At 32.3% G+C, this 8527-nt stretch overlaps 1 protein-coding gene across 10 annotated transcripts in view; it reads left to right on the forward strand.

Moving 5' to 3' along the window:
* The window catches only part of LOC106753884, a 25324-nt gene extending 19924 nt beyond the window's left edge, over positions 1-5400 (forward strand). For 2 of the 10 annotated variants that reach the window (XR_002666837.1, XR_002666841.1), the window contains 2 exons: positions 2271-4479; positions 4815-5400. The gene's annotated coding sequence lies outside the window, so the exon portion shown is untranslated. Of the gene's footprint in view, positions 1-77; positions 117-2270; positions 4523-4814 lie in introns of those variants that run through there. The other 8 variants (XR_002666842.1, XR_002666839.1, XR_001375254.2 and 5 more) reach the window with 8 other exon arrangements.
* Positions 5401-8527: the final 3127 nt, after the last annotated feature.

The raw sequence follows: 8527 nt of genomic DNA on the forward strand, positions 1-8527 counted from the left end.
TATATATAAGTGGGTGCAAACCTCACCCTACAAGCCGGTTTTGTGAGGTTGAGTTAGGCTCCAAACCCACTTCTAACAACATGTCCCACACCATGGCATTGCTGATTCTAGAAGAGGTGCACACCTTCCACACTTGTTGACACGTGTTGGAAATCTGCGTTGTTCATTTTCAATCAAGCACCGTCCATAGGCTAGACATTTGCTTATAAAGTTGCTTGTATCATCACCGGTTCATCAATTCTCATCACCGAACCAATATTCGTTCCGCTGCGTCCTCCAGTCATCATCATCATTCTTCAATTCATTCTGCTGCGTTGCCAAGCACAATTTCCATTGCTGCGTGCTTCTACTGTCCAATCCGAGAAGAAGATCTAGTTGATTCCCTCCTCCACCAGAATTAGCTGGATCGTTCTTCCATCAAGTGGTATCAGAGCTTAGGTCGTCCACGCATCAAGAGCTAAGCAATTCTTCCATATTTTCATTCCATTTCTGCTGTTGTCGTGCTCTGTTTGTGCTGTTACTGAATTCTGTTTCTGTCTCTGTTTTATTGCTGTTTCTGTTGTGTATTTTTTATTTCCATCTCTATGTTGCTATTCCAGTCATCTATTTCTTGTTTCCACTGTGTTTTTTATGTTCTTCTTTCATTTTAAACGGTGAATTACCTTTGCTTGAGTCATTTCCAGCTTCAATTTTTCATTTCCGTGTTGTCTTGGTCATGTGCAAGTGAATATTGCAGTTTTAATTTCTGTCACTTTGGTATTATTTTCTGCTGGTTTATTTCGGTTTTCTTGGGTTTGGAGTGCTGGATAAGCTGTATATATACCAATAAGGCAAGGAAGACTTGATCTAGCCTTGGTAATACAAGCTGTTTCTTGGCTGTTTTACAGTTTTAGCAGGTCCAAATTGATGGTTTAAAGTTGTTAGCATTGTTCATTTGGTCAAAACATGGCTTATATACAGATTTGCACTTGAAACCATCAATTTTTGGTTAAAAATGGAAGTGGAATGATGATTTTGAGTTACCAGCAGATTAGACTTTATTTTAAAGTTTGAACACACTTAAAATCATCATTTAAAGTTGCTTGAATTGTTAATTGACAGTTTAAAATAGTTCCATTCGAAATTGGATGTCAAACCACCAAAATCAGCTTGTTTTTCTAGTGCAGAACACTATTTTAAGCCACTGTTTTTGATCCTATTGTGCAGAATTGTTTGTGGATTGCAGCAAGAGCTGGTTCATTGTTATAAAATGAAAATAAATGATCAAAAAAGTAAAAACAAGTGTTAAAAGGCTTGTAGAACCGTGCAATCCAGATTTAAACAGTTAAAACCCCAAAACACAAAATCTGAATTTCATTGGGGCATTTTAACAAACACTTTTGCAAAATATCAAACAGCTTGGTCTGGATGAGTTTGTGATCTGCCATTTTCGTTTTATTGCTTTCTTAATCTGTTCTAGTGCCTTTGATAGGTTCCTTTTGAGTGCTTGCTGTTATTCCATCCCTGTTTTCCTTTGAGTTCCTTATTTTTTGGCCTCTAAATTGTCAAACATTCAAAAATCTGGTTTGAAATTCTGGTGCAGTTTGTTAATTCTGTTTGGTGCTGTTTAGATGCTTATTGGTGCAGATTTTGTGCTAGGGTGATTGCTCATGCTAGTGGTAGCATCTTGAGGGGTGGAAACTCATATAGCTCTTGATCCAAGTGCCTCCATAGCAAGGAAAAACAGCCTTATAAAAACACCATTCTGCAGAGAAAAAGAATGAAATTTTGGGAACTCCACTACCCAATTTTTGAGACACAAACCAAATAGCTGAGGGATTGTAAGATTGAGTGTTTTGAACCTAAAAGAAACTTGCTAGAGCACCCTGAAACAGTAAAGAAAGTGAGATTTGAGTGAATGCACATGAAGCCAAATAGCCTTGGCCGAGAGGAATACTGCACTATTTTCCAATGCTGAAACAATCCAGTTTTTAAATTTGATTCGTGTCATGCAATTGGCTTATACAATTCTGATTTGAGAGGCATTCTAAATGATCAAAAGGATTTTTTAAAACACTTGATTGAATTGGTTTTACAACCAGAAGTGCAGAATTCAAATTATCAAAGCTTATTTAAAACAGTTTTTCTTCACTCCTTGTTTAAACCAATTCAATTTTTTGGATTTATGGTGCCAATACATGTTTTAACCAGTTTGGTCTCTAAAATCTAATCAGATAAAAGTTTTGCAGTTCATTGATTTGCTTAGTTTGGAGCATTGGTTTTTCTTGCAGAAATATAACAGTGCAGGTTTCTTTGAGCTGGAAAGTGAAAGCACCGATCCATAAATTGCAAGTGCTGAAAAGAAGAGGAAGAGAAGAGACAGAGAGAAGAAAAGAAAGAAAGAGAAGAAGAGCAAAGAAAAGAAGAGAGAAAAGAAAGAGAGAGAAGAGAAGAAGAAAAAGAAGAAGAGAGAAGAGAAATAGAAAAGATAGAAAAGGAGCAATTGCTACTGATGACAAATTCTACTCCTACAATTACAAGGGAACCAAAAAGGGAAGGTTTCCAATTCTTTACTTCTTTTCCATTCATTTTATATTTCTCTTTCAAATCAATTATCATTCCATATTCAATGAAAACTTCTTCAAAATATGGCAATTTAAATCTTGAGTTATTGCTACCCTTAAGGATACAAGATACTCAAGATAAAAGAAAAGTGACTTGTGAATTAGGACTTTCAAATTTCTTTAAAACCATAAAACAAAGTCCTTATTCTAAAGTTACTTCCACAAAAAAGTTCTTTCTTGGATTGATAATAATTGGAGATATATTTGATGCTTATTGTAGATATGTTAATGATCCAGGAGGAAAGTGACAAACCAAAGTTGTACTTCTTTATATCTTACCAATTTGAGGACAAATCGTTTTTCAAGAGGGAGGGTATGATGGAAACCCATTTAGGACATTCCATTCAAAGGAGTACTAACTAAAGTTAAGGCTAAGAAAGGGAAGTAAAGAAAAACTTTTTCTTAATTTTCTTTCTCTAAGTCTTAGAAGGCTTCTCTTTAATATGTTTATATGTGTTTTGTAGGTCTAATAAAGCTAGGAGATCATGGATCAAGTAGATGATTTAGCATGGACCAAACCAACCCAAGAAGAAGGACAAAGAAGTCATTTTACACAAAAAGGGGGTGAGCTTAGCAAGGATGGGGCTACATCATGAAGGCACATGTTTCATACCATCACATTTACACATCATGGAGTGCCTCGGCTGAAATACTTGGANTGCACATGTCCNACACCATGGCATTGCTGATTCTAGAAGAGGTGCACACCTTCCACACCGTTGACAAGTGTTGGAAATCTGCATTGTTCATTTTCAATCAAGCATCGTCCATAGGCTAGACATTTGCTTATAAAGTTGCTTGTATCAGCATAGGCCATCACCTTTGATTTGAATGAAGAATTATTCTGTTGATCTCTGTCCAGAAATTTCTTTTTGTTGAAGGTCACCGAGAGAGAGCTTGAGAGTTTCCTCTAGCCTCTCTCCCTAGCTAGGCTTCCATTCCTAGCATATCTCTATCCATATGCATCACATTTCAGCATCCAAACTCTACCTTCATTACACTTTTCTCCATCACCGGTTCATCAATTCTCATCACCGAACCAATATTCGTTCCACTGCGCCCTCCAGTCATCATCATCATTCTTCAATTCATTCTGCTGCGTTGCCAAGCACAATTTCCATTGCTGCGTTCTTCTACTGTCCAATCCGAGAAGAAGATCTAGTTGATTCCCTCCTCCACCAGAATTAGTTCGATCGTTCTTCCATCAAGCATTTGTTGCACCTCCACCGTTGCCATCTGCATCATTAATAGTATAGGTCTTCCACTATAAATATGAGATGTATTGGCATATGAAATCACTTTTGAGCTTAGTGAAATGCTGCAGAAATGAATTTCCAGCTTGCTTTGCTCTTGAGTCACTAATTCTCTTCACTTTCTCTACCCTTTCCTCTAGCTTCCTTCCATAGTGGGAAGGCCTTCTGAGCTGAGGAGATAACCCACACACTCCTACCATTTTCCAAAACAGAAACACCATTGCACTCATCCATATACACTGCATCAACAACATTATCCGCTGCATCACTCTGTTCGAAGTTTGCTTGCTGTTTGGGATTGCTACACATTTATTCCAGACCTTGGCTAGCTTCCATCAGTTATTATATTTAATTTAATTATATTTTAATTATACTTAACAGTATTAGGCATTCAAGATAATAACAATCTTGCATTATCTTGAATAGGGGTCGGGAGGAAAAGTTATATAAGGGTAGAGTGAGTTCTGCTAGGATAGGGGTCGGGAGGAAAAGTTATATAAGGGTAGAAGAGGGGTAGATTGAATATTGAAGAAGATGATTCACAGCCCAAAAAGAAGGTCGTTTGGGGTTCCTGCTACACAATGGATTTCAGTCTATAATGCAAGACAGCCAATGAAGCAAAGGTAGAGCTGCAGTCTCTTTTTGGCAGGGCTTGGTTTAATTTTGGTATGCACTTTGCTTAAATTAATATTTTAACAAAATGGTTTTCCAAGTCAAACAAAAATGTTTTCTAAGTCTAACAAATGTTTGGTTCACTTGATTAATATCATAGTTTGGCATATATTTATGTACAGGCCTGATTTTAAGTGCATTTACCTTTTCTACTTTTTTCTATGCAATTGTTCTTTTGTTTAATTGTTTTGTTGCCTTCTCAATTTCTTTTTATGTAATTTTGTTTATAATGGAATACTTTCTCAAGTTCAACATCTATTGATCTGTGTTTTTGTTACCGCTGCAGCGGGTTATGAACTCAGATTCTGTTTTGACAGAGGATTTGATTGCAGACAACATCATCCTCTTAGACACATCTTATTCAACAAATGCTATCTCAAAAAGATTATGTATGTATTAACTAAACGAAACCATTGTTTAATGAAAATTCTCTACGAATTTGTAGAGATTGCTAGATTGGCTTTTCCACTCATTTAATGTCATGCTTTCTCTAAATTTAAAGTATCTGGTCTCACAAAATGAAACAGGAAACAATCAATTTATTGGTACTATGAAGACTAATAATTTTTCGTAGTTTAATGTTTTGTTATGACATGTTTAGTCTAGTTTTGCAGTCAATTCCATGTACTGAAATTATTATTACAGGCAAAAAATTGCAAAATGTTGGTTATTGTACCTTCTTCTGTTTATGCTGTGATTTTGATATGTGATTGAGTCAGTACTGATTAACATTTTATTCGGTAAAATCAATTTGTTAGAGTCTTTTACTTTGGAAACCAAAATCTGGTTTGTCAAGTCTTGCATGTTGCTTTTGCTGTCTATTAAATCCTGTGTTAACGTTGAATTTTCAGATTTCTTTTCATCTGTTTTGATTCTGCATATAACTTGTGTTTATATTTTAATAAAAGGTTGAAACTAATTCATTTGTAATTATTTTTCTATCTTTTTAATTTTATTTTTAAATTCAATTAAATGATTGTAATTAATCCAAATATATCATCATTATATTTTCATTTTTATTTTAAAACATTTTAATCTCAATTTTCACATTATTTTTAGTATTATTAGGATTTTAGATATATATATATATATATATATCCTACATTATCAAAGGAAACGTATCATGGCTTTTTAAATTAATTTTTTTGGTAGAAATTCATTAACTTGTTTCCTTTACTAAAAAAATAAATCAAATACAATAAAATTTATCAATCAATAAAAAATCTAAAATCTTGAATTTTTATTTAAAATTATATAAAGAAAAAAATTAAGTGTTTTATTTATTTATTTATTGGTTTAATATCTATTTTGGTCCTTCTTTTTGGAGGGTTTGTTGAAAGTGGTCCTCCCTTTTTTAAAAAGTTCACTTAAGTTTCAGTTTTTGTAAAAACTAAGCAAATAGGTCCTTTTTGGTAACGACGTTAACTTTGTTAACAGCAGAGCTGCCAGGTGGCTAATATATGATGATTGGAATTGTTATGTGTTTAAAAAAATAAAAAATTGTGACATGTAAATTAAAATAGTTAGGGTTAAATTAAAGAAAATGAAATTGGGGTAAATAATTAGGGATTTGAATTGTTCGAATTAAAGATTGGGATTGGTAAAACTTATTGTAGGGGTTCATGGAAATTGGGAATCAATTGCACATATTGTCAATACAATTTGAAATTGTGAATGAATCCTAATTTGAAATGGTGATTATACCATCAGAGTCAGATACACTATCTTGCAAGCTCATCAGTAAGTAAGAGTGAGAAGTACAGATTTGCTCAGTTTTTGCAAAAGCTGGGATTTAAGTGAACTTTTTAAAAAAGTGAGGACCACTTTGAACAAACCTTTCCAAAAAAGGGACCAAAATAGGTATTAAACCTTATTTATTTATGTGAGTATTTTTTTCACTAACTATTTTATTCACCCAGTGTTTACCCATCATAAATAATCCATTATTTGTCATGTTATAATGACTATCATTTTTTTCTTAAAATATGAAAAGAAGAGCGTATGTGTATCATTTTATTAGAGTAAAAAATATATTTAAATAGTTATTTTTAGACTCAATTAATTACTCACTAATCTCTAAAATAATCACAATTATAAATAAAATACTATAATTAATTATTAATTATATTTTAAATTAATCATTAATATTAATTATTAACAATAGTAACTATTTTAGAGATTAATATTTTTTAGATGATAAATTAATATATAAGTTAGTCAATATAGTTAATTATATTTTTCCTTTAAGTTAGTCTTTTAATTAATGTTACTATCTTCTAAGTGATTTGGGCTAAATTTTGTAAAGTGTGACCTTGAGTGTTTCTTCTTGGCCCTTATTAAATTTCTTCTAGCACCCCATTATAAACTTCTTGACCCGAAACAAGAGGGAGGATGAGTATCTTCTGAAAAGATATTTCCAGAATTAATATGTCGTGTTCCGAAAAGTAAAATCCTATTGATAGAGGTGCAGGAAGAAATTTGTTAGGTTGCAGAAAGAAGAAGTCCGTGACATTTCATATTCGTTTTGTAATCACTTCTAGGAAAGTCCATTTTAAAATTGTTATCAAATTATTAAGCATACTTTCTTATATATGTCATCATAAATGATTGATGTAATAAGTAGGAAATACAAATTATCTTTCCTCGCATGAATAGCAATTTTACCAGACATAAGGAATAAACTTACAACTAAAACCAATAAGAAATTGATTCTCAAGCTTTTCCACATAATGGACAAAAATTTTATACAACAGTATGATGTTTGAAAAGTTGCCTCCTTAGTTTGAATTCTATTTAAAGTCACCTTCCAAAAAAAGATAAGAAAATTTGATCTTATTTTTGCTTTTAATATGATTTTGAAGTCTAAACAAGAAGGTTTGACCTGTTTTCCAATACAAGATAATCTTCACTAAGATTCTAATTATGTCTTAAAGTCTTCATATTCTTTCTCCAATTCTGTCTCTTGCAAAAATAGTTTAAATTTATTGATCAATGATGAGTCTTCTCCAAACCCCATGCCATTTATCATGAAACTATATTGCAACTTTTGAAAATCATGTCTTGAAATAATTAATATAATTTCTTCAAAATTATATTTCTTTTTTATTTTCTTGTTTGTATTATAAATAATCACAAAGAATCTATAAAAACAAAATTTGTTTCACTAAATATATTATTATAATTTCTTTTTTCAAAATTAAATATGTTTTTAATTTCTAAATTTATATGCAAAATTAGAATTTGTCTTTCTAAAAATGTTCTTATAAAACCCTTCCATATGTTTTAGTAATACATAAAATGCATCTCTCTTGTTGAACAACCTTAAGTTTTTTTTTTGAAGTCTATAAAGATGACAATGAGTGGATTAAAAAAATCTATATATGAGACTGCACATAACTGACACATGTATTTAAAAATAATAAATATATAATTTTTATTTTATTTTAGATTTTTTCTCTTTTTTTTCCTTTCTCTCCTTCATCTTCTTCTATGTGATCCTCGACTCCAACATTAAGGATCTCACCATTGCACCATTTCCATCCCACCAAACTCATTATTGGCCACACAAGCTGCATTTGGAATAACTTCTACATCTTTCTTTTGTTGATTTGTTATGTGCTTATGCGGTTGGATTAATGTTATTTGCTTTTGTTTATTTATTGGGGATATTAGAGGTGAATTTTACTTATAATCTATTGGTGTAAGGTTTATTGTGTATTATGGAATTTGTTCATAACTCATGATGCTTTCTAAATGACATTGGTTGGAAGTAGCAGGGTTTTAATAGTTTCACCAATTCGGGGTAATAGGTGGTTGAAACTTAAGATTTTGTGAAGTGCATGTTTGGAAATTGAATTTTTGATATGTTGATTTCATTGATTATGGTTTCGACCATGTTTTGGAAATAAAGGAGAAACATTCCGATCACAAGGTTGATTATAGGGTGAGGAAATTGATTTGGAGGGTGATGGTCTGGTGGTTGAAATTTTGAGGTTGTTG

Source organism: Vigna radiata, unplaced genomic scaffold, assembly GCF_000741045.1.
Source record: "Vigna radiata var. radiata cultivar VC1973A unplaced genomic scaffold, Vradiata_ver6 scaffold_7, whole genome shotgun sequence".
NCBI lineage: Eukaryota > Viridiplantae > Streptophyta > Magnoliopsida > Fabales > Fabaceae > Vigna > Vigna radiata.